Source organism: Carcharodon carcharias, chromosome 8, assembly GCF_017639515.1.
Source record: "Carcharodon carcharias isolate sCarCar2 chromosome 8, sCarCar2.pri, whole genome shotgun sequence".
NCBI classification, from domain to species: domain Eukaryota; kingdom Metazoa; phylum Chordata; class Chondrichthyes; order Lamniformes; family Lamnidae; genus Carcharodon; species Carcharodon carcharias.
The window spans coordinates 151939161-151966663 of NC_054474.1; the positions used below are offsets into that span (position 1 = coordinate 151939161).

Consider the following 27503-nt stretch of genomic DNA (forward strand, 5'->3'; position numbering starts at 1 on the left):
CACCTTCAGTCCTGTATTTCCCATCCCCTTTCTCATTGTCGTCCCTGTATCTGATGTGCTTGAAGTTAGATTCCTAGCCTTTTCCAAACACACTGTCCTATTTTGTGTTCTCGAGAACTTAATAGCCTCTCCTGGGCTCTCCTTTCTTTTCAGTTTTTTCATAATTTTCCATGAAGTTGAATCCACCCCCCACACACTAACCTGCTGCTTTGTTTTCTATTAGTCATACTTCTCAGAGTTTTACCCCCCTTCCCCGAGTTTAAAGTCCTATTGACCACCCTATTTACCTTTTTCGCTAGAACATTGGTCCCAGATCGGTTCAGGTGGAGACCGCCCCAACGGTACAGATCTCTCCTGTTCCAATACTGATGCCAGTGCCCCATGAAATGGAACCCCTCTTTCCCATACCATTCCTTTAGCCACGTGTTTACTTCCCTTATTCTTGCATCCCTATGCCAATTTGCATGTGGCTCGGGTAGTAATCTGGAGATTATAACTCTTGAGGACCTGTTCTTTAATTTAGTGCAGGGGGTGGAAATGAAGTCTTCTGTAGTCGGTTGAACTAACTGTCCTGATGTTACAAACTGCACCAGCATCCTGGCAATGGAAAAATTCATTTCAATTCATGTCTCCTAATCTGTCAAAGGCCAGGAACTGACATTTTCCTTTACGCAATCAAAACATATGTGGAGCCTTTTGTCAAGGATACATCTGTGTGCAGTAGGTGCATAAGAACAAGGACACTGAAAAGTTGGAGAAGTGTTACAAAGAATCACTCCCTTCCTCCCCACCTTCAAAACAGTGCCATGCCAAAAACCTATGGAAAATGAAAGCATTCGCAGCATTTCTAAAATATTTCTGTTTCAGGGGATCCCAAAATCCACATTAACTCATTCTGTAAAGAGAGGATATACACTTCCTGGCAACTTTTCTCCATTATAAAGTTCTGTGTCTACATTTACAATGGAAACTGCCTATGTAAACTTATCACGTTGTAACTACCCCTCCCACCAATGTGTCTCTGTAATTACACCCTCGTACCTCCAACCTGCCAAATTTACATGGGTAATTCCCATTACACATGTACTCAGGCATTTAGAATGGAAATATAAAAACGAATCAAATGCATTCCTTTAAAATGAGGAGTGAATTACTTTGCAACGTGGCCAAATTATTTCCAGACCTCTAATCCCACTTTATCTAAAGAAAATACCTGGTCTTGATTCCTCACGTGTAACAACACAAGAGGCTGATTGGTATACCCAACTCCCTTTCTCTCCACAGGAAAACACCAAGACCAATTATGCAAAATGTTACCATTTCCAGCCTCATACACCTGGCTCTCAGCTCCAGACTAGTCCTTTACCAAAATACTCCCCTATAATTTGAAACATTTTCCAGTGTGCTAATGCCAAAAATGTTCATTTCACAAAATTAAAACACATTTTAAAAATGAAGAAAAGCACTCGCCAGCTTCATGACTGGTTGTTATTCACAACTATTTTATTCAAATACCTTGAGAACATAAACAGCCCATTGCTCACAAGTTGAGATGGTTCCATCTACTGAGAAAGCGAACTGACCCAACCTAACACTTCCAAAGTGGGGAGGGGGAGTGGGGGAGCCATCCTTTTCAAAAACCAATTCAGTAGAGTTTTCATGTACTCTGAAATCAGTGGTTATCTAAATTTATTTTATCATCTGCTTCAAGTAAGAGGAATTCAAAACTTATGGACTGTAAGAGAAACTGAGAAAATTCTGAAATTCAAATACACCTTGTTCAAACTGATTTATTTGACACCAACATTCTTTATACATAAGCTATTTCACTCAAGGTTATAAGCCCTTGAGCTATGCAGTATTCTTGCAGAGGTTAAAAACTAGGAATGGAAAGCAGCCAAAAATGTAATCAGTAGACAGACATGCCGATGACTTTGCACATTAAAAAGGTCAAATTTTCAAAAATTCTGCAGAAGCAACACAGGTTGTGCTATTTTTAAAAGGGCCTTGATCACCTTGGAAGTTGAGAACTCCACAGAGTTAGATTGTGTTAACCGTGTCAGCCAGGCAAAGTGCATCACATTGGTCTATATGACCCAAGAAAGGCCCCTCAAATCTCTTAGTGCCAGTCTGTCTAGAGTTAACTAATCTCAGTGTGCTTGGCAGCACAAGGGCCACAATAGTCATGTTGTCCTTGGGGTATGGAGAAAGAAAACAAAAACAACACCACTTCCCGTTCTTAATTGCCAAATAACCCGAAAGAATATCAATTGAGACCAGGGTCATGCCAACTGGTGGTAAAAGCTCCCTTAAACGGCCTGCCCATTCTCGCCTGTTGACCTATGAATAATTATCACTGGGTTAGGACTCAAAGATGCCACTGCAGTCCCGCATAAAACCAACTTGTAAATAAGTGGTAAATCGGAGGAGAAAAAGTTGAAAGATGCAGTCTAGATCACAAAATCTGTGCAATATTTGAGTGGTTAAACCTAATTATCATAAAACATTGAATACACTAATAGATTTGCAAGGTTACATATAATCTAATATTGCATCTACTTTTCAACAAGTACGGTCCCAGCAGAAAAGTAGAAAACAAGGCAATGGATACCAAATCTGGTAGTATACCACCAATGACAATATTAACACTTGGCAGGGAGAGATCATGAGTTTGTCTAAAGAACAATTCCTCCTTCCTTCTTTCCATACCTCCTCCATTAGATCACATAAATGAAAAATCTATAGAATTCAGTGACTTCGGAACAATTGTACATTGTGTTGTGGCTCTGCTGTAGAAAGAATCTATATCACTCACAACCATCAATTCTAAGCACAAGAAGCTACAGATGCAATTACACACCAAAACCATCTTTCCTATGGTTGATGTAGATGTAGAGCTACAACTATCATTTTACATTCAGTTATAGTGGATGGGGATGGGGAGGTGAAAAAGTGATGAATTGTTTAGGTATCATCATAGAGCAACGGTTCCCAAACTGTGGTCATGGCCACAATTGAGGTCACTGAAACAACAAATGGGGCTGCGAATTCCCCTTCCTCCAAAACTTCAGTCCACACAAAGACCAAGGCCCAGCTGGCAACCAGCACTGCCCTTCGCTACTTAATCAAGTCTTCTGTCACTGGGGGGGTTATGAATAGTTTGGCTGAAACCTCAGTGGCCAGTAACTGTCCCATCGCATGCCCTATGCCTGCTCAGAAGCACTCCACTTTCCTCAAAGCCTGGCCCCAACCGTGAGCCTGTTAGTGATGCCCCCACTGCAGAGCTGGGCCTGCCCGAGCCCAGCCCCATCACCCTGGTGTTGTGGAACAACCTGGATCGCAACATCAGCTACCTTAAGACCCTCAACCTACATTTCCACTGCTTCCTGGTCAAGGTCCATCCCGCGACTCGGATGAACTAAGGGGCAGCAGAGTACATAAAATAACATTTTCAAGAAGTACTTTAAAAACAGATTTTCATTTTTGTGTGTTGTATGTTGATTTATAATATGCAAAGTTATTGTGCTTTATTACTTTTGTTGTCTGAGGGTGTGTTAATTTTTAAGTATTAAAATGGGGTTGAATTAGAAAGTAGTTTGGGAAGCGCGGTGGTAAACGCTACAGAAAGAAGCCAAAAAGGTGGTAGAAATAATTCACAAAATTGGAAGAAAGTAGGCCTGCAACACTTAAGACTTTTTTCAGATCTGTGCTTATAGCATGGGAGTACACTGAAAATTGAAGAGGTCTATTTTGTTCACGAGTGGTTATATGCCTCATGCTCATCTGCCGCTGTGCTATCTGCATGCTGGATGCATAAAGAACACACTTATGCAATGTCTTTCACATCCTGACGATGAGCTAAAGTACTTTTACAAACTGTTTCTGAAGTGCAGTCACTCATGTTATGCAGGCAAACGTGAAAGCCAAATTGCACACAGCAAGGCCATAGTAATGAACAGACAGACAGCCCTGTGAGCTACAGTTTGGTGTCATTCAATATAAAATTGTTACTGGTTATTTGAGTACGGCAGCTGTTTTGGTGCTTCCACTTCTGGGCCAATCCAAATAATTAACCAGAAGTACAATAGCTTTAAAATAAAAGTACAGAAAATGTAGCCTGGAAGCAGTGTGTGAATAAAATGGTTTTATTGGCAAACAAAAATGTGACAGCAGTCCCTCAGGGAATATTTACTCAAAAATAAGGGGAACTAAGAATATGAAGGTTTCAAAAGTGGTTTAAACAAAACGCACAAAATACAGGAGTTGTACTTAAGAAAAAAAATAAGAAAAAACTTAAAATACAACATACGGAACTCCCAATTGTTTCCTTCCTGCACGCAAACATTTAGACAAGGTTAAATATTGCAGCTATAAGCATCCACCACTGAGTAATCTATTTAGTTAAGTTTGAGACCAATTACACAACTGAAAAGAAAAAAAATCTGTTGGAGTTGGTCCTGGGTGTTGAGACCTTTGCCTAATGTCATATGATTTTTCACAACAGTATCCTTTTTTACTAATCATCAGGGAGGGGGTGGTGTAGTAGTATTGTCACTGGACTGGTCATCCAGAGACCCAGGGTGATGCTCTGGGTAGCCGGGTTCGAAACCCACCACAGCAGATGGTGGAATTTGAATTCAATAAAAATCTGGAATTAGAAGTCTAACGATGACCGTGAAACCATTGTCAATTGTTTGTAAAAACCCATCTGGTTCGCTAATGTCCCTTAGGGAAGGAAATCTGCCATCCTCACCTGATTTGGCCTACATGTGACTCCACATCTGCAGTAATGTGGTTGATTCTTAAATTCCCTCTGAAGTGGTGTAAGTAAGCCACTCAGTTGTATCAAACCGCTGAAGAGTCAACAGGAATGAAACCAGACAGACCATCGGGTATGATCTCGGCACTGGAAACGACAACAGCATACACAGACCTGTCAACCCTGCAAAGTCCTTCTTACCAACATCTGGGGGCTTGTGCCTCTCAGACTAGTCAAGCAACAGCCTGACAGTCATACGCACAGAATCATACCCTCAGATCATGCCCCAGACACCACCATCACAATCCCCGGATATGTCCTGCCCCACTGGCAGGACAGACCTAGAGGTAGAGGCACAGTGGTTTACAGTTGGGAGGGAGATGCCATGGGAGTCCTCAACATTGGCTCCGGCACCCAGGAAATCCCATCAGGTCAAACATGGGCAAGGGAACCTCTTGCTAATTACCATGTACCACCCTCCCTCAGCTGATGAATCAATGCTCCTCCATGTTGAACATCACTTGGAGGAAGCACTGAGTGTAGCATGGGTGCAGAATGTACTCTGGGTCACGGATTTCAATGTGCATCACCAAGAATGGCTCAGTAGCACCACCACAGACCAACCTGGCCAAGTCATTATTGATATAGCTGCTAGGCTGGGTCTGCGGCAGGTGATGAGGGAACCAACAAGAGGGAAAAACATACTCTACTTCATCCTCACCAACCTGCCTGCCACAGGTTCATCTGTCCATTACAGTATCGATAGGAGTGACCTCCATCATTGTGGAGATGAAGTCCCGCCTTCACATTGAGGATACCCTCCATCATGTTGTGTGGTACTACCACCATGCTAAATGGGTTAGATTTCGAACAGATCTAGCAGTGCAAGACTGGGCATCCATGAGGCACTATGGGCCAGCAGCAGAATTGTACTCGACCACAACCTGTAACCTCATGGACCAGCATATCCCCCATTCTACCATTACCATCAAGCCAGGGGATCAACCCTGGTTCAATGAAGAGTGAAGCTACAACATAGGACTTTTTGCGTGCCAAATAGCAAAGCTGCAAGTGTTAAACAGAGCTAAGTGATTCTAGAACCAACTGATCAGGTCTAAGCTCCGCAGTCCTACCACATCCAGTCGTGAATGGTCGTGGACAATTAAACAACTCACTGAAGGAGGCGGCTCCACGAATATCCCCATCCTCAATGATGGAGGAGCCCAGCAAATCAATGCAAAAGATAAGGCTGAAGCATTCACAACAATCTTCAGGCCACAAGTGCTGAGTGGATGATCCATCTCGGTCTCCTCTGGACGCCCCCAGTATCACAGATGCCAGTCTTCATCCAATTCAATCCACTCCACATGATATTAAGAAACAGCTGAAGGCATTGGATATTATAAAGGCTATAGGCCCTGACTGTATTCCAGCAAAAGTACTGAAGGCTTGGGCTCCAGTACTTGCCACACCCCTAGCCAAGCTGTTCCAGTATAGCTACAACACTGGCATCTGCCTGGCAATGTGGAAAATTGCCCAGGTATGTCCTGTCCACAAAAAGCAGGACAAATCCGACCCAGTCAATTATTGCCCCATTAGTCTACTCCCAATCATCAGTAAAGTGATGCAAGGGATCATCAACAGTGCTCCATCAAGGGGCACTTGCTTTGCAACAACCCGCTCATTGATGTGCAGTTTCAGTTCCACCGGTTGTTTGTTGGCAATCAATCAGCTCAGTTTCAGGACATCACTGCAGGAGTTCCTCAGGCTAGTGTCCTAGACTCAACCATCTTCAGCTGCTTTCTTAATGACCTTCCCACCATAAGGTCAGAAGTGGAGATGTTCGCTGACGATTGCACAATGTTCAGCACCATTTGCAACTCCTCAAATATTGAAGAAGTCCATGTCCAAACGAAACAAGGCCTGGACATTATCCAGGCTTGGGCTGACAAGTGGCAAGTAACATTTGTGTCAAACAAGTGCCAGGTCATGATCACCCCCAAGAGAGAATCTGTCACCCCTTGACATTCAATGGCATTACCATCACTGAATCCCTCACTAACAACACCCTGGGATTACCAATGACCAGAACTGAACTGGACTAGCCATATAAATACTGTGGCTACAAGAACAAGTCAGAGGCTTGGAATCCCACAGCGAGTAACTCACCTAACTCCCCAAAGCCTGTCCACCATCTACAAGGCACAAGTCAGGAGTGTGATGGAATACTCTCCACTTGCTTGGGTGAGTGTTGCTTCCACAACACTCAAGAAGCTTGACACCATCCAGGACAAAACAGCCCACTTGATTGGCACCCCATCCGTCAACATTCACTCCCTCCACCACCGACAAACAGTGGCAGCAGTGTGTACCATCTACAAGATGCACTGCAGAAACTCACCAAGGCTCCTTAGACAGCACCTTCCAAACCCATGACCACTATCATTAAGAAGGGCAAGGGCAGCAGATACATGGGAACACCACCACCTGGAAGGTCCCCTCCAAGCCACTCACCATCCTGACTTGGAAATATACTGCTGGGTCAAAATCCTCCCTAATAGCACTGTGGATATACCTACACCACAGAGACTGCAGCGGTTCAAGAACACAGCTCACCACCATCTTCTCAAGGACAATTAGGGGTGGGCAATAAATGCTGGCCTAGCCAGTGATGCCCAAATCCCGTAAATGAATTTTAAAAATCTGCAAGTATTGTCGTTTTAGAAGTTTAAAAAAAAGGTTGGGGTGGGGTGCAGGCACGATAAAGGGAATTTTAAAAAGTAGCAAAACTCAAGACTTGTGACATCACAGTGCTACATGGAGAATCTAAAACACAAAACAAGCCATTCAGCTCAATTGATTCATGATGGTTCTACTCCACACAGGTCTCCTCCCATGCTAACTGCCTCATCCCACCTAGCCCCATATTCCTCTTTTCCCCTCTCCCTCACGTATGCATCTGCTACAACCACTCAATGAGATGTTCAGTTGCATTCTCATCACTATGTGTTAATTGAATCGGAGTCGGTTGGTGAAGTTGAACACAAGACAGGGCTTTTCTTTACCGAGTTTATGACTTGGTTCAGTCTCACAGCTCTCCTTCCACACAACCCAGTGTCCGAGCTATCCTCTATTTATACATGCTCAAAGACAATTAATACCCATCACCTGTTTCTCTTAACCTTAATGTAATTGATATGACATAAACAAACCTCAGTGAAATTTGTTATTTTCCTCCTTTATTAGCATTTTCCTCCTAAATGTTTTATTTGATCTGTTGGTGGCTATCATATATTTAAATCCTCTTGTTTTGGACAACTCAAGTGGAAATAGTTTCTTCATGTTTGTTCCATCAAATTCCTTCTTAACTTTAAAATCTTATCAGGTCACCCTCGGTCTTCTTTCACCCTCCCAGCTAGAACTGAGCCTCCAGCCGATTCAATCCTTCCCAACAGTTGCATCCTCTCAGTTCTGGGAACATCCTTGTAAATACTTCCTACTCTTTCTCCAGGGCTTCAATATCCTTTCTTGTAGTGCGGAGTGCAGAATTACAGACAATACTCCCAGGTGTGGTCTGGCTGAGATTTCTATATAAATTTAACATGACCTCCTGCTTTTGTATTCTATTGCTCTGGAAAATGAACCCAAGTGTGTTTCCATTCAATGACCTTGTAACTTATGCTGGCAATCCGATGCATCCCTTGAAGCTTGACTGCTGACTGGTAGACACAAAAAGGAGCAAGTGAACTACAACAAGCAACTCAAGAGTTACAATGGAAGAAAGGATCCAACAACATCTTGAGATTATAAGATCTGGACAAATGACCCAGGGACAGCATTTTTGATCCTGAACATTTCAGTCATGAATGAGACAGGTGTGTTTTTTTTTAAAAATCCCCAGATCTCTCTCATCATTTTTCTCCTGACAACAATGACCTACATAGTACATGTCCACCAGTACTGACAGCCCTCCAGTATTTTCACCGTGGTCATTCTTCACCCTTGAGCCCAGATTGTGTCAGTGAGCTCAATGACCATGACATCCATAGGAATGGAGCCTAACCCTGTCCTCAACCAATATTTTACTGCCAAGTCAGCTGATAGCAATCAGTAACGTGAACCAATAATCAAGGCACCCACATGCCAAGATCTTTTTGATACATGTATATCAGGGCTGCCCTGTGCAATGGAACTCTCAACTCATTTACTGCCCATCGACTACGAATGGGTGGATATGGTCCTTTTCATTTGGTTGGGGGAAGAGAAATGGGAAGAAGGAGAACATGGAACTATGGCCATCAACAAGGTGGAATTTTCCCAGATGAGAGGCACACAGTTTCAGCCAAACATTCTTGTGGGTCAAATAATCAGCAGGCATGATTGAAGTGAAGCAGGCCAGACAATATTCACTTTTCCAATGACAATTATATTAACAAAAGGACTGTGCCCTGCATAGATTAAAGTTAGGCCTACAAAGATACACTATCTTTTGTTTTCAAAATCAATATCAAGCAAACTGATAGCTTTGCATCAGTATAAATGGCTGCACTACCTGCATGGTGTCACATTGTGACACAAGTGCATTTTATTTTTGTCTTAGAATCACAGAAGGGTTACAGCACAGGAGGTGAATATTTGGCCTGTCATATCTGCGTTGGCTCCTTAAAGTTGAGGTTCACCTAATGCCTCTCCCCTATAGAGTCATAGAATTGATCAGAAATGTTTTCAGAAGCAATTCTGATACAGCAGCAAAATGTAATAGAAGATTTTTTTCAATGTCAGATAAAGTTGAAATTGTAGAAATATAGTTTTCTTTATAACATATGCATAAAATGGATAATAATTTCTTTACATAGGACATGAGGCAGAAAACGATCATACTGTAAGGGATTTCAAAGCACATATCAGTATATAAAGATTATGAGAACAATCACAGTTTGCTTTTAACTTGGTTGGGGACAGTTATCTAAGTGCCATTAATGTTCAGTGAACATTCGACCCTTGCAAACAGGTAAACCTCATTCCACTTTACATGGAGACAGGAATGTTAGGTCTTGCACTATTTTCAGAATGTGACCTCATGTACAACTGAGATTCCTCCCTTAAGTACATGGTTGCTATTTAAGAAAACTACCCAAAATGCAGTTACAAATGCAGCCTTGTTCCCTCACAGCTCCTGGTTTGATGGTCTAACAAGACATTTTTGGAATAATGATCTAGGTTTTCAAATAACAAGGGGGCAGCCAAGGTGTCGAATCAGGATCCACCCAGAAACAAAGCTCAAGAATTGCACATTTTCAAGAGTAAATTCAAAATAATTACTGATAAGCCTAAACAATGGAATTGCTGTTAATAACCTCTCCAGCCACGTTTTATTCCCTCATTTGAAATCCAGATCAATTTAGAGTCAATCAGGAAAACAACTGTACAGAGAACATGGCCATAATTGCCCCTACCCTCCCATATAATACCTCCCCATGTCATCCAGGGCTGCTATCTGGGAACTAATAAAACTCTGATAAAAAGTAAACTTTATTTTAAAAAGCATTCCCCACTCCCAATGTCATTGGCTCAATGGGCCATTTTCCCTGTGCATTTGTTTTCCTGACTGACTAAATTGATCTGGATTTCAGATGAGGGAATAAAACATGGCTAGAGAAGTTAGAGATTGAATGTTTAGATGCACCAGTCAAGTGAGTGATGTGCAGCTGGGGCAGCATGAAAGGAACTTCAATTGGTGCCAGCACTCTTGGGATGGTAGAATCAGCCAGGACCCCCACTTCTCAACGCTAGATGAAAGTGCATGTAAAGTCAAGATTGGGTGTAGGTGGTCCCTGAAGTTGAGATGCACCGCCTAGCTTCACACTCGAATAGCAACCACTCTGGAGGACACACCTGAGAACAGTGACTCCTTCACTGGAAAGACAAGGAGGGGGCAAAGTTGACAAGAAATGCATGAGAGGGAAGCAGAGAAAAATTAATCACTTTGGATTTACAAGTACCCGTATAAAAAAAGCTAGCTTTAGTCACAATGTCTTCTGTAGTGGTCAAAGGAGACAAGAAGAGGAGCATTGTGCTGAAGGGAGATCTGGGTACAAAGAATAGAAATAACTCGTCTAACAGGAGTATGAGGACACAAGAAAGCAATGAGAAATAGTCTGCAATTTACCATAAAGTCTAGCATTTTTCACCTCCATGTAGACGTTTGTGGGATGGGTGAAGGAGGATTCTGAAACAGATTGAAAAATCGAATGTCCCAATTACTACACAGTGGATTTTATAGTACATTTTCTTTGCTACGATTGTTTCCAAATGGGCAAAATTAGCCTAGAACAATTCACTCCTTTTCTCTTCTAATGGCAGCAATATTTGCTCACAAAGAAAGGTCTGACTGGGAAACGACGTCTAGTGGATTGTAACAACAAACCAACATTCTGGCACAGCACAGTGTCGACATGTAACAAGATGGGTCAGGAAGATTTTGCAGAGGTTGGATAACAAAGGGACATTCAAAGCTGCACAAGCCACATCTTTGAAAAGGTTTCAGATGTCTTCACACAAGTTGGCACTTTCTTCTAAATACGGATCCAAAATCATATTTCACAGCTGTGCGATTGCATAAAAATGTCAAATAACATTACCAGCCACCCAGTGCAGAAAAGTGAAAGATACAGTAACCCAAAATGAAGGCAGCAATCACTTCAACTCTCAACACACAATCTCCAACTATTCTAAACAACAACAGCCCTTTGTGTTAACTTGAATAGTACCATTTCAAGACTCCAAAAACTAAACTTAAACCTGACAGAGACACAATGAATATCTTACTGACCCTGGAAAATTATAGACCACTTTATTCATCATTCCTTGCTACACTATTTAAAACCAACTCTGCAACAAACCTTACAAATAAAAAAGGGGGGAAAGCTGTAGGATTTTGAGCTGATTTTTAAATTTCAGTGCTAGCACCACCTCTATATTATTTGTGGTTTAGTCACTCAAAGGAATAAAATAGCTTCTAAGTGACATAGCATAAGTAAGGTTTTTGTTGTCAAATGCATTTGAACACACATCTCAGATTAAACGTGAATGAGATTAGACACACCACAAAGTCCTTTCATCTGCTAAAAGGATCAAGACAGAATGTGGTCCCAGAATATAGCAATAGCTTCTGTTCAGGCATAGGCAGACGGAGCAGGGACCCCACTAGCTCTATCCCTATGATCCAATAAGAGCTAAATCCACATCAGCTGCTTCAGAGTCCAAACAGGTTACCTAGGGTCAAATCACTCCTCTTGAGCAAGCTGCACATCACTACTATCTAGTCCCTATCCAAATGTCCGTAAAGACATATTATAATGCACAAGAAACTGCTTCACATAAGGCAGACCGGATCCAGAAGCTGCAACGGGTCACAAAACAGACTTGCATTTATACAATGCCTTCCACAACCTCAGGACATCCCAAAGCACTTCATATCCAATGGAGAACCTTTGACGTTTACCCAGAGTTTTAATGTAGAAAACACAGCAGCTAATTTGAGTACAGTGAGGTCCCATAAACAGCAATGTGACAATCTGTTTTGATGATGTTGGTTGGGGGGCAATTATTTTCCAAGATATCGGTGAAACTCCACAGATTTTCTTTGAAATAGAGGCACAAGATCTTCTACCCCACCCAAGAGGGCCGATGGGAGCTCCTTTCAGCATCTCATCTGCAAGTACAGACTTTAGTTCCTGAAAAACTTGTATCAATTTGAATCAATAAAAAGAGTTATGTTTCATCACCATAAACAAACTGGCCCTGTTCAAATGGACTCCTCTCAGCTGGAAGTTGACTCAGCCTAGAGTGAATACTGTCATTTATTAAATCTATTAATTGCTAATGTTTTTTCTGGGTTACTGAACAGTTTACAGGGACAGTAAACAGAGGACACAGATGTTCAAGGGTAATTGTTAAATAAAAAGCGAGATCAGGAGAAATTTTTATACAGCAAGTCATGATGATATGGAATGCACTGCGTGAAAAGATGATGCAAGCAGATAAACTAACTTCTAAAAAGGAAGCCAGATGCATATTTTAAAAGTAAAAATATGTTGACAGAGCAGATGAGTGGGATTAATTGGACAGATCTTTCAAAGAGCTGGCACAGGCATGATGGGCTAAATGACCTGTTTTGTGCTCCATTATTCTACATGACAGAAGGACTTTTTGATTAAAATCTGAACTTTCCCAGAGTTTAAGTAGCTGCCGAAGTCATTTAAAATGAAAACTGAACACTCCTGTAAGGTGTTGGGTAAGAACTGTCAAGTGACTCTTCCGTCATTTTTAAAATTTACAATCTGAAGGACCCAGCTAATGATGTCAAACCAACGTACAACATAAAATTTATCATGCAGTGGACTGACAACTTGCCAGCAACTCCAGGAATCCTTACCATCAAATATCAGCATCTGCTGTAACTGAGGATTGACATGTTGGCACTAGCTTCATCATTAAAAATCTTGCCACTGTCTGTAAAACCTTCTAACTTTGACCATAGTCAATTCAGTACTGGTCAATTCAGTATTTCAAAAATCAATTATCAAAACTCAGAGGTGCAATCCACTGGCTAATCAACATAATGTACCATAAAGTCAACTTTTTGTCTTGTATCAGAAAGCAAATACAAATGTTCAAATAACTAACCATCACATGGAATGTGATTCTGTTGTGCAAGGCACTAAAAATGCAAACAAATTGAGCCGGTGGCAAACAAGTGGATTAAAAGGAGTCTTAAAAACACCCTGTAACAAGGACACAATGTGCAAGAGTTTAAAAAATCTCATATCACATCATATTGCAGGAAAGGTCCTCAATGATGGCATTTTTGCACTATTTGCAACCTGTGCTGCATAAAGATCACATTTCTCAAATACAACTAGTGAATTTAAGAGGAGATCATTCTTGTGCCTTGACTGAACCATCTGAAGCGTTTTTTTGGTCACCCTACATGCAAGGTACTAACAGGTTAAACTGCAACAAAGTATATACAAACTGAAAAACTGGCAGATGTTCAGCAGTTTTAGTTTACATAAATTGCAGTTGTACCTCAAGTACTTTTTGTGTAAAATCAGGCCTCTTAGTTATGGAAGCTGAAAAATAATTGTCACAAAGCTACTTGGAACATGGTAAACAGGAAAATCAAAAATGAGTGACACTTGTGAAAGGAAGCTCACTAACACTTCGCCTGTTATTAAACAAGTATGTCAAGCTTTGACACAGCAAGCAAACAGGAAGAGTCAAGAGCAATACGATGTTTGCTCCAAGCCAACTCCATGTCTAATAGCGTGCACAAAACTCTAGGGCTGGGAGCCAAATAAATGCTTTCCCCTTACTCTGAGTAGGAAGCCAAGTTATTGAACTGGAATATTCCAGTATGCAAAGGTCAATAAACCAGCTCCAAACAAGTTCCTCCTCATTTCCACACAGGTTTCTGAACCAACTATTGAAACAACGAACTTACATTTATACAGCACCTTTCACAATCTCAGCATGTCCCAATGCACTTTGCAGCCAACTAGGTACATTTTGCAGCATAGGCACTATTATAATGTAGGAAACATGGCAGCCAATGCACATGGCAAGGTTGCTCAAATGGCAATGTAACAATGACAAGACCATCTTTTTTTTAAAAGAAATTCAAGTTGGTTGAGGACTAAACATCTGTCAGGACACCAGGTAGAGCTTCCCTTCACTCAAACGGCTGAAGGCACTAGGATACTGCAAAGGCTATGGACCTTGACAACATTCTGTCAATGCTGCAGGACCTCTTAAATGTCCACTCCTAGGCTGGAATAGCAGCATCAAATTTGAGCTTATCTTCATAAGTTCCACAGATCACACTGACTGATATTTCCCATTCCAAGTCTAAGAATATCACAGATCATTTTGGTGGTCTTATTTTGTCCCAGCTGAAGTCAGGCAAAACCAAGCTGGAATATGAACCTAAAACCTGTTCTGTATGGCTAAGTAACTTTCGCAATATGCAACTACCTCCATTGATGTGATAAAAGCAAAATACTGCGGTTGCTGGAAATCTGAAACAAAAACAAAAATTGCTGGAAAAACTCAGCAGGTCTGACAGCATCTGTGGAGAGAAAGAGTTAACGTTTCGAGTCTGGGTGACTTTTTCAGAACTCAGCATCTTCCATTGATGTGACCTAATTTTGTGACTGGCGGCAGAACCACAATGATTCTATCAGCAGGAGCTGTCTATGCTATTATCTTGATTTAGGAAATAAACATCTTTGCATACGTTAAACAAATATTGATCCTAACAAAAATAACTGAAAATCTTTGAAATTCCCAGTATTGATATCAATTGAAATTTCTGCCCATCAGCCATTGCCAAAACGCACGTCTACACGATGGCATAGTCTGTTTCACACTTTGGTTGGTAATAGACAAGTTGAACCACATACAAGAGCCTGATGGGGAAACAACTTCACAACTTGAAAGAAAACCACAAACCACAATCTAAAACATTTGGATGATTGGTTACACAGCCCATCTGAAATAAACTAGCCACAGTGGTGGGGTTTTTGGGGCAAGGGAGCATTAGAAAAGTTTCCAGGCTGACCTACATTTTGGAAAATACAAAATAGCTTTTCACTTAGCTTCAACTATTAAGTAAATGATCACACTCCAGAAAGCAAAAAGAAAATAGATCCGCCATCATTAACTCAATGGCAGTTCACACCTGCCAAATGTCACTCTTGTAAAGTCAAAGAGCTGCTTACACCATTAAAAACACTGTCACACTGAGAATTTATCCATAAACAGCATGATCAGATGAAAGGCTGTAACTGAAACATGAACTATTGATCACTCAATGGTTAACTAAGGATGTAAAACACATTCTCAGTTTCAAAAATGACAAACATTAATTTGAAAAGGATACTATGGTAAGCTCAGCTCTCAAACAACTAGCCCTGAAATGTTATTCTTAAAATACAGTCCTCTTGGCCGTTGGGCATGGTGCATAAACTTTCACAAAGTACATTTCATGATCCGAAAGTTTTATTTTTAGAAATTAAAACTGAAGATTGACTGCAATGTACAGAATTTAAAGACTTGGACAAAGATCTTAGTTGCATATCCAAGTTTGCTGATGGCATTAAATTAAGAGGCACAGCAGGTTGTGAAGCACAGTAGGTTGTATAGATGAGAGTAAGAAGTTACAAAAGAACACAGGCAGATTTAAGTGAGTGGACAAAACTGAGGTAGGCAGGAGTTCAATGGGGCAAGTGTGACATCGCCATTACGGACCGTAGAAAAAGAAGTTAAACATTTCTTAATGGCAAGAGAGTAGGATGATGTTGGGTAAAAGGATTTGGATGTTCAGATGCCCTAGGTGATGGGTGCCCAAGGATCAACCATCTTCAGCTGCTTCATCAATGACCATCCTCCCACACAAGGTCAGAAGTGGGGATGTTCATCGATGATTGCACAATGTTCAGCACCATTCACAATTCCTCAGATACTGAAGCAGTCCATGTCCAAATGCAGCAAGACCAGGACAATATCCAGACTTGGGCTGACAAGTGGCAAGTAACATTCATGCCACACAAGTATCAGGCAATGACCATCTCCAACAAGAGAGAATCTTACATTTGCCCCTTGACACTCAATGATTACTATCGTTGAATGCCCCACTTATCATCCTGGGGGTTACCACCAACCAGCAACTGAACTGGACTAGCTATATAAATACTGTGGCTACAAGAGCAGGTCAGAGGCTAGGAATCCTGTGGCGAGTAACTCACCTCCTGACTCCCCAAAGCCTGTCCACCATCTATAAGGCACATCAGGAGTGTGATGGAGCTCTCCCCACTTGCCTGGATGAGTGCAGCTCCAGCAACACAAGAAGTTTGACATCGTCCAGGACAAAGCAGCCCGCTTGATTGGCATCCCATCCACAAACATTCACTCCCTCCACCATTGACGCACAAGTGGCAGCAGTGAGTACCATCGACAAGATGCACTGCTGCAACTCACCTAGGCTCCTTAGCACCTTCCAAACCCACAAGCACTACCATCTAGAAGGACAAGGGCAGTAGACACATGGAAACACCATCACCTGGTAGTGCCCCTCCAAGCCACTCATCATCCTGACTTGGAAATACATCGCCTTTCTTTCACTGTCACTGGGTCAAAATCCGGGAATGCCCTAACAGCACTGTGGGTGTACCTACACCACATGAACTGCAGCGGTTCAAGACAGCAACTTACCACCACCTTCTCAAGGGCAATTTGGGATGAGCAATAAATGCAGACCTAGCCAGCGACGCCCACATTCCATGAATGTAAAAAAAAAGAAAAAAGGTACACTAAAGATGGTACTCAAGCTCAGAAAGTAATTAAGAAGGCAAATGGAATGCCAGCTATTATCTCAAAAGGGGGGTTTGAACTCAAATGTGAGGAAGTAATGTATCAGTTATACATTCTTGATCAAACCCCACCTGGAATACAGAGTTCAATTTTGGGTACTGCACTTTCGGATAGACAATTTGTCACTTGGTAGTACAGAACTCGAATATTGCTGAAAAGGGAGACAAGTTGCCGAAGCTTTTCATCTGGCACTCATCTGGCCAAATTTCAAACAATCTCAACAATTTTTACTACAGGAGAAAAGGATGCTGATTGGTTGGCAAGTTGACTGACTGGCTGAGGTATTGCCATGGAGAAAGCAACTATAAGCTCCCCAAGCTCCTGGGTAATTCAGAAAATGTACAAGGCTTGAACATATTCCTTTTGTTTGCAGAGAACAGGTCCCTGTATATGAATGTATGCTGCTTCTAGCAAGTGTAAATGGGCCACATTACAAGCTCTACTTAATAATTTGTTCAGCACTTTTAAATCCATTGCAGATTCAAGAGATTGGCAGATGCAATTTAATGCAGATAAGTGTGAAGTGACATACTTTGAGGGAAACAACAGTATGGTACTATTTTGAAGGGTGTGCATATTTATATGACTTTGGAGATACCAAAAGCTGATAAGGAGATTTTAAAAAGCATATGAGATACTTGGCTTTGTAAACAGGGCTTTGGGTTACTAAGACAAGGATGTCACGTTAAACCTTTCTAAAATCTCTGGTTAGACCTCAGCTGGAGCACTGTGTACAATTAAGAGCATCACACTTTAGGATAGATGTCCAAGGTGATGGTAATCCTTTGTACCCTCTCCAAAATAATACCAGGGATGAGTGAATTTAGTCATGTGGAGAGACTGGAGAAAAAGTGAAGATGGTTCTCCTTAGAGCAGAGAAAGTTAAATAGAGACCTAACAGAAGTATTCAAAATTGGGAGTTTTGATAGAGCAAGTAGGGAGAAGCTATTTCCATTTACAAATGGGCCTGTAAATAGTGGCCATAGATTTAAAATAATTGGCAGGGTTGGAAAGGAAATGGGTAGAAACTTCTTCACACAAGAATGCACTACTTGAAAGGAACTACTAAAAAATCAACTGGACATCTACTTGGAGGATTAATCTGCATTATGGGGGAAAAGCTAGGGAGTGGGACTAAATTGCACAACTCTGTCAAAGAGCCACCATAAGCATGATGGGCCAGATGGCCATCTCCTCCATCTGTGCATCTATATAATTATGAATGATACTAGGGTTTAAAGGGTTAACTTATATGAGGCTAGATTGCTTAAACTTAGTTTGCATTCCTTCAATTTAGAAGGGTGAACTATATATACTGTTTTGCACATTTAGCAACAGCAAAACAACTGCTCTTACGTAAAAGCTGTTCAAGAGTCATGTTTGTCTGTCTAATTCTGGCTATGGAACTTCCCTGATGTTAGAGGAAGCTCTGATAGGATAGCAACAGAATTTACATGTTAGCCTGAGAGTTGAGCCCTCCAGCAGCTTGAATAAAAAGCTGAACCCAGCCAGAGGCATTTATCTCTACCTCTAACAATGTCTTCCTCCATAGGCAGAGAATGAACCACCTTATGTGGTGATGTTCTCCACCACCATGTTAATGAGGTACCAATGACAAATTAACTGAACCACTGGCCCCAAATCATATGGGTGGGGGTCAAAAGCAATATTTTATAGTAAAATGGTCAGGGTGAAAATGAATGACTAATTTATTTTTTAAAAAAACCTGATCAAATAGTAGTTCTTAAACAATTGCTCAATAGTTTTCTTCCTTAATATAGGGATTGAAATAATACACAAGTCAACAATGCTATTAATCAATACAATGATCAGTGCTTTAAAAAAAGCGAATTACTCATAGTTGCTGCAAAAATCTCGAAAGTTGATAAAGATTTAAACAATTTTGTTCATAAGATTTCAACAAAACTGGAAAGACAATTTCTTTCCCACTACCCTGAGATAATAATGATAGCTTATGCTCTTGTAACACTACAAACCATGTAATGACAGTGTTTCCACAGAAGTGTTAGGTACAGAGTTTCAGGATTTTGAAGGAATAGTGATTATATCTCCAGGTCAGGATGGGTTTGTGACTTGGGGTGACGGGGCTTCAAATTAAAATGCTGCTCTTATCTTTTTTGGAGGTTGAGTTTTCAGAGCTGGCTGTGTTGTTGAAGTCTGCTCAGTGAATTGCTACAACACACCCTAAAATAGTACATACTGCAGTTGCAGTGCACCAGCAGTGAAAGGGATTATAAGGAGACAAAAACATGAAATGTCTTACATGCTTTGCAGGTAGTCAAGTAACTTGTAGGGAATAAAACTATGGTTTATTGAAACAAGTACTATGACTACAGGGTCAATGTCGACTGCATTAAATATACGAGCTTTAACATTTTCAAAGAGTCATATTCCTGAAATACTGATTTGAAAAAATGTGGCAGGCACAGATTGACTAAATTCTTGGTTAAAGTACAATGTGCACAGAATGCGGCATCAACTAATGCATAGCATTTATGAAAATGGCACAAGCTGACAGCTTGTTAACTGGAGAGGTTAGAACATACATACTCAAATATGTGCATAAAGCTCTGTGCACAGTTGAGAGTCAGAGAATGGGCCGGGGTCTCCACTGGCAACTCAGTGGATTAAATACAATACATGTAAACCAGGTTTGCTGTCTTGTCAATAGTGAGTTAGTCAGGACAGCAATGGCCACCATATAATTGGCCTATGTCCCAAGACAAAATGGGATTGGGAAGCAGCGGACCACTATTTATTCACTCTTCTACAAACTGCATAGGATTGGGTGCTGAGAGAACAGGTTGAATCTGTGCCTTTCCTAACCGTTCTCCAAACAGCACGCTATATGCTCCATGCAGAGACCAGAAGGCAGGAGAGCTGAGGAGGGAAATAAAGAAAACGAAAAGATGGTTGGTGAACAACTGGAGATGCTCGGTTCTTTCAAACTTAAATGTAAATACAACTGGCACAATTTTTTTTAGCAACACGAGACATTGATGGGAAAACAGCCAGAGGTGTTGCCAGAAATCACCAATGTCAAGTTGGTGCAGTTATGCAGCGCTGGAATTGTCTTTCAAATCAATACAACACAAGGCCTCTGATCTAAATAGGATATAAATTCAAGTGACTGGCCGCACACTGCTTCAGCACCCGCTTTCACTTGATGGAAAACATGACATTTTAAAAACCAAGCTCTCTTTTTCTTTGAAGAATTATTTGGTAGTTCAATTGAACATTTATTTAGCGCTTCAACTGAAGGTTAGAATATTTTCACTCTTTCCACATTTTAAATGAAATTTTTAGAAGTCTTGAACCTCAAATCCTCACCAATTCCACAACTATTTGGCATTAGCCTTGTCAAATTCAACTGCAACTCCACCACACCTCATTCGAGACCAAAAGTTGTAGAAATCAACTCAGGAAACAGTGATTCAACAATATACTACACTGATGGCACAGTTGCAAATTTCTCTCCTTATAAACTTCCTTTTTCAACCACCTTTTAACTCTATTGACCAGGTTGGCTTGTTACTCAAATATAATATTTACACACAACCTTGAACTTGTGTATTTATTTTAGAAGCAGAATCTTTAAACACTAATGCTAACAAGCCAAGGCTGGACCAGTAGAAAGCGATAGACCAACCAATTTGAATTTCTGTAAGTTTCTCTATACCTACAAACTGGTCAGCTGTTAAACTATCAGAAAGTATTCAATTCAGTCCACCATGCCATAGAGTAGACCAGAAATACAGACCTGTTACAACTTGTTTAGGATAATTAAAGGTTAAATACATCAGTATCAGGAAGAGGAAATCAGGAGCCAGTTTTTCCATGTCTTCACATTCCACTGCAGTGGCAAGGATCCAAACTGAAGGCATTCAGGAAGACTCCTTACTAACAATTAACATCTGATGTAAGCCCTTCCTGAAGTTTTTCAGTTACTTCTCTCTAGCCTACCTTCACAATTTAGACAGAAGTTATTTGGGGTTTTCAAAAAGCTTATTCATTCACAGGATGTGGGCACTAAGATACTCCTACAGTTCTGTTACAAGGGAGTTCCAGAAATTTGACCTAGCAACGATGAATGACCAGCTTGTGACTTGGAAGTGATGGTACTCCCATCCACGAGCTGCTCTTGTCCTGCTAGGGGAAAGTGCTGTTCAAGAAGCTTTGGCGAGTAGCTGCAGTGCCTCTCGTATATGGCACACAGTGCAGCATATTGCGTCACTGGTAGAGGGGCTTGATGTTTAAGGTAATGGATGGGTGATCAAGCAGGCTGCTTTGTCCTGGATGGTGTTGAGCTTCCAGGGTGTTGTTGGAGCTGTACTCATCCAGGCAACTGGAGAGTTTTCCAATCACACCCCACTTGTGCCTTGTAGATGGTGGACAGGCTCAGGGATTCAGGTGATGATTCATGTTCTGCAGAATATGTAGCCTTTGACCTACTCAGGTCCAGTTAAGTTTCTGGCCAAAGGTGACCTTCAGGATGTTGAAGTTGAGGGGTTTGACAATGGTTTGGTAATGCCATGGAGTATCAAGGGGACCAGTTAAACTCATGCATGGAGATACTTATTCAAAACAAAAACAGAAAATGCTGGAAAAACTCAGTAGGTCTGACAGCATCTTTGGAGAGGGAAACAGAGTTAACATTTTGAATCCATATAACTCTTCAGAGCTACAGAAAAGTAGAAATGTGATGGAATTTATACTGTTTAAGGGGGGGGTGGAGGTGAAGCTGGATAGGCCAGCGATAGGTGGGGGCAAAGGAGAGATTGACAAAGATGTCATAAACAAAAGGACAAAGGGAGTGATAATGGAAGTGTTAAGAGCTAAAAAAAATGGTGCTGATAGTGGCATTAAGGTGAGAAAGCAGAATGTGATAATAGCAGGACACGGGCCAGCACTCTGAAAAGAACATGAACAAGTAACAGCTGTGGTGGGGAGAAAAAAAGTGATCAAAAATGGGATAAAAAGGGGGGATAAAACAAAGAACAAATGAAAAAAAATAAAGTGGATAAAATATAAAAATGAATTTTGAAAAATGGGATGTAGATAGAGGGGGAGTTCATGGTCGGAAGTTGTTGAACTCAATGTTAAGCCTAGAAGGCTGTAAAGTGCCTAATTGGAAGATGAGGTGATGTTTCTCCAGCTTGCATTGGGCTTCACCGGAACACTGCAGCAGGCTAAGGACGGACATGTGGGCATGAGAGCAGGGTGGTTTGTCGAAATGGCAAATGACAGGAAAGCCTGGGTCATGCTTGTGGACAAAGTGAAGGTGTTCCGCAAAGCGGTCACCCAGTCTGTGTTTGGTCTCCCCAACGTAGAGACGACCGTATTGGGAGCAGCGAGTCCAGTAGACCAAATTGAAGGAGATGCAAGTGAAGCGCTGCTTCACCTGAAAGGGATTGTTTGGGCCCATGGAGGGTGAGGAGCAAGGAAGTAAAGGGGTAGGTGTTGCACCTTCTGCGATTGCATGGGAAGGTGCCATGGGAAGGGGTTGAGGGTGATGGAGGAGTGGGCCAGGGTGTCCTAGGGGAAACAGTCCCTACAGAATGTTAACATTGGGGGTGGGAGATGTGTTTGGTAATGGCATCATGCTGGAAATGGCGGAAATGACGGAGGATGATCCTTTGAACACAGAGGCTGGTGGGATGAAAAGTGAGGACAAGGGGACCCTATCATGGTTCTGGGAGGGGGAGGAAGGTGTGAAGGCAGAGGCGTGGGAGATGGGTGAACACGTTTGAGGGTCCTGTCAACCACAGTGGGTGGGTGGGAAACCTCGGTTAAGGAAGACATGACAGAAGCGCCATTTTGAAAAGTGACATCATCGGAATAAATGCGACAGAGGCGAAAGAACTGAGAGAATGGATGGAGTTCTTACAGGAAGCAGGGTGTGAGGAGCTGTAGTCGAGGTAGCTGTGGAAGTCGGTGGGCTTGTAATGAATATTGGTAGTGTATCACCAGAAAAGGAGACAGAGGGGTCAAGGAAGGGGAGGGAAGTGTCGGGAATGGACCATGTCAAGGTGACAGAGGGGTGGAAATTGGAAGCAAATTGATAAATTTTGGAGGTCCAGACAAGAGCCTGAAGCAGCATCGAAACGGTCATCGATACTCCAAAAAAGAGAATTGTAGGAGAGGGCTCGAGTAGGATTGGAACAAGGAATGTTCCACATACCCAACCTATCACTGGCCTTTTATCCAGCTTCACCCCCCTCAAACAGTATAAATTTCATACATTTCTACTTCTCTGTAGCTCTGAGGAAGGGTCATTTGGACTAAACGTTAACTTTGTTTCTCTCTCCACAGTTGCTGTCAGACCCGAGCTTTTCCAGCATTTTCTGTTTTTGTTTCAAATTTCCAGCATCCACAGTATTTTGTTTTTATTATATTGGAGATGGTTATTGCCTGGCATAAATGAACCACTTTCCAGCCCAAGCCCAAGCCCAAATGTTGTCCAGGTCTTGCTGCAAGCACGACTGCTTCGTTATCCGAGAAATTACAAATAGAACAGGACATTGCAATCAGCAACACCCCCAATTTGCCGAATGCACTCGATCGAGACATCCAGGAGTTTATTGATAAGGGAATGCACAAATGCAAGTCTTTCCTTCTTTCGATTAAAGATGCTATCTGCCCATTTCCAGTTCACCTTATGTTTCCTGTCTTTTTTTTGACTATTTTGCAATCGTTGTACATTATTACTTATTCTAATGAATGATTGAGCATATCAACCTGTGACAAAACTAGGAAGTCAATGCTTTGAAGGAAGGGTGGTCTTTATTTTCACAAGCTCCAGTTAAGCTTGAGCTCAAAATGATACAGTTTTCATTCCTATTAAAGCTCACTAATCACAAGATTTGCCACATGTACCAGAGCTCTACGGTGCTGAAGCTACTGCATAAAACATCTTTAGCCAAGACAAAAGCAATTCTGCAGCAAATTTTAAGAAACAATATTTTCACAGAATGATTTCACACATTCTATTGTATAATAGGGAGCACAAAAATTGTTACATCAACTGTGATGCATGTTTTAGAATAGATTACCGAATGAAAACCAGCTTTTACTACAAGATGGTCAGATGCTACAGCGCAGGACAAACCCAACATTCGCATTCCTCCTACAAATCGCAGAATGTTACAACTATGTCCATGTACCACGTGATTCAAATGTTTATTAGGTAACTGGAGACACCAGCACTAAAGGAGTTAATTAGGCAGGGCTGAAGTTCTGGTGTACAAAGAAGTTTTTGTATTGAGAGTGTGCGAGTGGAATAAGAATAAGACTAATACTGGCCATACAATGTCGGGGATGTCTGGTGCCACATTAAGATAGGCACCTTTTTATATTCACTCTCATACTGTTCAAAAGCTGCTGTTGACTAGACAAGAGCAAGATTCAATATTTTGGCTGAAACAATCGTCCTCATTGAAAACAGGACTGGCTAGTACAGCCGAATTTGGAAAAAAAGCAGAATAAGCTTGCCAGGAAACTTTCTGCTTGGATCAGCATTTGTGCAGCCTGTTTCTTAACAACAAAATGTGTAATAATTGTACTGCAATCCACTTAATCATTTGTGCTGCAATCAAATGAAAATTCAAACAGTTATATAGTCCATATTTCAGAGGGTGTGTGAGAAAGATGCCACATTTACTGAGGTGATAGGCTGAAGAGTCATTAAAAAATAATTAGGTAACAGTTTGTGCCAGAATCAGGAATACTTATTTAATCATTATGCTGGGGCAGGAATTCTTTATAACAAGAGTGAATGGAGCATGATTTTGTATAGGGGAATTTGCTGCTTGAATCAGAAAAAGTGTCTCAAATCAGCTACCTACTTAAAAAAAAGATTTGGTCTGCTAATTGTGAAAGAAGCAACTATCCTCAAAAGTGAAAATATTATATTACTTTCACCGCACCCTGACACATTATTAGCTCAATGAAGTGAGGTTTGTTAAAGGTTTAACATTCCACCTCAAATTCAATGTGAACTTCAATAATATTAATTTTACACAGGTGAGACAAAGGTCACTGAAGAGTCTTCCACCCTGAAAACAATTCAAGCTTCAAAATAAAAGACAGAAGGGGAGATTCCCAATCAAGCATGACTGTTTTCCCTCTCCACAGATGAGGAGTTAACGCTCAAGGTGACGACCTTTCAACAGAATTGCTGCAAAATATACACTCAGAGCAGCAGAACACCAGGCCAGAGGATAGATTTTACACATCTTTACACTCAAAAACAACTCCTACATGACTACAGTAAAAATGTCTCAGGGGGCTGCTGGTTTACACAAAGCAAAATCAGTTCTACTTTTGGAAAACGGCAGCAAGGCTGTGGTATTATGAACCTTTTGGGACAGAATTTCATATGATGTGTTTGGTGCATTTATCACAACGCATTTCAATGTGCTGCACTCTCAGTAAAAGTAGTTACATTATGAAACTGTTAGATTATATAACACGAGTGTCAAGGAATCAAAACACAAGCTGTGCACAGATACCGCATTTGCAAACAATGGTGAATTTGGGGGTGGGGGACGGGGATTCACCTCCAAAAACCATCGTGCAGTGAAAGGTAAACTTCAATTTCCTTCTTAAAAATTTTACCCGAGTCCTCAGTATAAAATGAATCAAATGGGTGTACAAAACGTCATTACATCACTGTTTATTTAGACGTTTTCTGTATCTGGAAGCAGATCATCCAGTGAGGATCAATTCAGAAATGGGATACAAAAAGCTCCTTGTGTCAGCACAGTTTGTAAGTTAATTTAACCATGATTGTACAAAGCAAAATGGGGCTAAGACATGAAATACATGCTGCAAAGTCACTGATAATGTTATCTCAAACGTTCTGCAATGAATGCACAGTAGTTAATAAAAGCATGGATAATGCAATCTCTTCTGCCCAGTCAGCACAGTGCATGAGCAATTCATAAATCATCCATCACTTATGTATGTATAAGCACTGAGGTTAAAATCATATCTTACTTCCAACAACAAATATTTGCATATAAGCATTCCCTGCTGTAAATTCAGTGCTTACTTTTTAACAAGCATAAATATATAACCATGCTTTAAGAGCCATCCATAGAGCATAAAGCCTTAAGCAAAGCCAAAAGTAGTGTTCCTCTAAAGAACAGAGATAAAAAATCTTGAGAAATGCACTTTAGCTTTCAAAGAAGCTTAAAAAAAATTTAAGATGCCAGCACCAAAAGCAATATAAAGAGTAATTACCCAAGTCAGTATGTGGGAACCAAAAATGCAAGGCTCACGCTCAACCTCATGCAAGCAATCCAAATCTGAAGAGGTGTGTCTCCATGTTGGTGTTCAAATCACTCATAAGCTAAAAGAGATGAATGACTATGCACAAGAGGTGTTCAATGATCTGGATTTAAAATGGGATGAAAAGCAATTAACAGTTTCCTAATTAAACAAGGTTAATAATCAAGAGTGACCAATGAACTTTCACCTTTCTGGCACAACGTATAGAATGTACGCTCCACTTAAATACTATACAATAATGCAACGTGCTCTCAAATTGCATGGCACAAAAGCAACAGCTGATGGTGCAACAAGCTGTTCTGTTGATTGTTACTACATAAGACCATAAGACATAGGAGCAGAAGTAGGCCATTTGGCCCAGCGAGTCTGCTCCGCCATTCAACGAGATCATGGCTGATCTGAATTCTCAACTCCACTTTCCTGCCTTTTCTCCATAACTCTCGATTCCCTTACTGATTAAAAATCTGCCTATCTCAGCCTTGAATATACTTAACAACCCAGCCTCTACGGTAAAGAATTCCACAGATTCACTACCCTCAGAAGAATTTCCTCTTCATCTCTGCTTTAAATGAGTCCCCCCTTACTGAGATTATGCCCACTGTCCTCAACTCTCTCACAAGGGGAAACAACCTTTCAGCATTTACTTTGTCAAGCCCCCTAAGAGTCTTTTATGTTTCAATAAGGTCGCCTTTCATTCTTCTAAACTCCAACGAGTACAGGCCCAACTTAGTCAACCTCTCCATGCCTGTGGTCTACCTAGTCAACCTTTTCTGGACTGCCTCCAAGCAAGTATTTCTGTCCTTAGAAAAGGGGACCAAAATTGTTCACAGTATTCTACGTGTGGTCTAACTAGTGCCTTGTATAGTTTTAGCAAGACTTCCCTATTTTTATACTCCATTCCCTTTGAAATAAAGGTCAACATTCCATTTGCTTTCCCTATTACCTGCTGAACTTTATGTTAGCATTTTGCGATTCATGCACAATGACTCCCAAAACCCTG

General features: G+C 41.1%; 1 protein-coding gene across 4 annotated transcripts in view; it reads right to left on the reverse strand.

The window, feature by feature from the left end:
- The window catches only part of LOC121280796 (protein FAM102A-like), a 109274-nt gene that overhangs the window by 46021 nt on the left and 35750 nt on the right, over positions 1–27503 (reverse strand). The window contains exon 2 of one of the 4 annotated variants that reach the window (XM_041193024.1): positions 10929–10988. The exons of the other annotated variants lie outside the window; for them this stretch is intronic. The gene's annotated coding sequence lies outside the window, so the exon portion shown is untranslated. The remainder of the gene's footprint in view (positions 1–10928; positions 10989–27503) is intronic. 4 annotated transcript variants of the gene reach the window in all.